This window comes from Haemorhous mexicanus, chromosome 6 (genome assembly GCF_027477595.1).
Source record: "Haemorhous mexicanus isolate bHaeMex1 chromosome 6, bHaeMex1.pri, whole genome shotgun sequence".
NCBI classification, from domain to species: domain Eukaryota; kingdom Metazoa; phylum Chordata; class Aves; order Passeriformes; family Fringillidae; genus Haemorhous; species Haemorhous mexicanus.
This window is the reverse complement of record NC_082346.1, coordinates 45926230-45928678: the sequence shown is the minus strand read 5'-3', so window position 1 is coordinate 45928678 and position 2449 is coordinate 45926230. Positions and strand designations below refer to the sequence as shown.

Here is a 2449-nt window from a genome sequence, read left to right as displayed (position 1 = left end):
TTCAGAACTTCTGGCTGGATTCCATCCAGGCCTACTCATTCTTACGAGTATGTTTTCTAAAATTTATATATATTTTTACAATAATCTGTACGTGTATTAGCAGCTATGTAATTTAGTATAAATGTTCTCTCCCTTTAAATCTCCTCAGAATGTCATTCTAGCAGTGGTATTCCACTTAAATATGCAGAAAGTAGTTTACTAATGAAACATTCCATCGGTTCTATAACTTATAAAAGTTTGCCTAGATTTAAAAAGTAATTGGAAGGATTAATGGAAGAAAATTCTGTCAGAGGCTATGAAACATAAAGACTTCAAGCCCAGGAATTCTTGGGAGTATTCCCTGGGGAAGCATCATTACAAGTTTGACCTGCTCAAACAGTGCTTCAGCATTCACTGTTGGCCACTGTTGGGCATTCTTTTGTAATTATGTAATAGTATGAGAGGCACAAAGCCAGACAAAGAGGAAGGAAGTTCCATCTTTTGCCTGATAAAATGTCAGACACTCAGAAACACCCATATAAGTGAGAGCCAATTCTCAGCATATAAAAGAAACGTTTCTTTATTTATTTCCTGTCTGTAGCAAAGAAAGATGTCCTTATTAGCCTGCTACATTAAATCAGCTCTGGTCTGACATGCACTTTAATAGATGTGAAGTTACCATGGTGGACAAGTATCCTCTGCATACAAGCAATGGCTTTAATTTGAAGTTTGGTGAGCCTAAAAGACTCTGATGAGTCACTGAGGTACAGAGACAGAACTTGGTATTTAGTCTTCTCGGGATCTTGAAGATGTGATGTAAAGTGCACTGCTGTATGTTGTGCTGCATAAGCAGAAGCAAGGCTGTCTGGATGAAATCATTTAGTACAAAATACCCTTGCAGGCTCAAGGAAAGAAATAAATATGAAGGATGGGAGGAGTGAAAAATCCAACACCAAAGAAAATTGCTAGGAATAAAGAGCTGTTTAGCATTTCAAAAGGTGTATTTCTTATATATGTTGAGTATTCCAAATTTGCCAAAAAACCCAGAAGTCCTCAAGCTAGATTAGTAGCTGGCTTGTTCCAAAGGAGATCATCCTGATGGATGGGAATATACAGAGCTGGTATGTCAGTGTGGGCTAATCTGAAGCTACAGGGGTGATCTGCCAATTCTAACAAAGATAAATACAGCTTCTGCCTCACAGTGTTTCACAGTGCCAGGCACTGGCCATTGGTTTCCCCAACATGATGGATTTTATGGTCAGGTGTGGTGACATCTCATGACCTAAATAGCTTTCAGAGAACGGCTGGTTTGTTTTGAATGATGATGGATTATACTCCAGATCTCCCTGTGAAAAATGATGTTCCATGCTTGCAAAAATTGCATGGACATGGCTAAGTGCCAGCCAGCTCTTAGACTTGGTAAACATCCTTGTGTTTTTATTGCATGTTTCTGCAATATTTTTCCCATGTCTTATTACTCCCTCCTTTGTTTCTCTATCATTCTATATAAATGGATAATCACACCTTCTTCAGTATTTCCTTGCAGGGTTACATATGGAAATGTGAAGACACTGAAGTCAGAAATACTGCTGAAGGTACCAAGCAACATCTGATTTCAGCTACAGATCATGAATTTTAGCCATAGCAGCAACAGTGACCACAAAACAAACTCTTACTTTCCTGTGGGATGTCACTGCAGAGCTACACCATCAATGCCTCTCCCTGTTGTGCACCAGTCAAACCTGCACAGAAGTGCCACTGGTTATGTCCTCCCACATCCGCCAAAGGAAAATCCTGTAAGCAGGAGTGCTGGGCACAAAGAGCACAAGCAGGAACTTCTGAATGTGATGGAGCCCACCTGCACAGAACCAGACTGAATCCAGCAAATATCTCTGGTTACACCCTATATACACTAAAGCTAAATTTAGCCCTGTATGCTTTACTTGCCAAACAAATGTAAAAATTTACTACCACTGAGTGTTGATACTGCATCAAAGAAGAGGGTCCACATCTGAATTATCTGGAACAACAGTTCTCAAGCTACATACATTTATAAATTTAACTGAGTTGTGGACTTTAGTAAGGACTAATGAATAAGGTTCTTTGTACTATAGGCTAATGCACACAGGTAATTTCTGGTTTGAACAGAGTGCTGCAGTTTCCTTTCCTTTCTGTATTTTCCACTCTATTCTGTAAAGAATTTCAGTGGTTTGCCTTTTTCTTTGTGTTAAGAATAAGCAGCTTCAGTTGAAGGTTTTTGTCTCCCTGAGTGTTCTGTCATGTTTTAAATATCAGGCAACATGCTGGCAGCAGGGGAGAGAAAGGAAGCACCACAAGAAGTGCCTAATGGAGAAGACAAACATGACCAATGGCAAGAAAATAAACAAAATTCCAGAATATTCCTTCCATCTGTTTCCTATGCTGTGACAAAGTCCATTTTTAGTGTAACAGCCAAAGGGCTTTTAAAAAT

At 39.2% G+C, this 2449-nt stretch overlaps 1 long non-coding RNA gene across 1 annotated transcript; it reads left to right on the top strand.

Moving 5' to 3' along the window:
* The first annotated feature begins 650 nt into the window (after positions 1 to 650).
* LOC132328360 (uncharacterized) lies at positions 651 to 2231 on the top strand. Its single transcript, XR_009486757.1, has 2 exons — positions 651 to 711; positions 1513 to 2231. It is a non-coding gene; the product is annotated as an uncharacterized LOC132328360 (long non-coding RNA).
* The last annotated feature ends 218 nt before the right edge of the window (positions 2232 to 2449 follow it).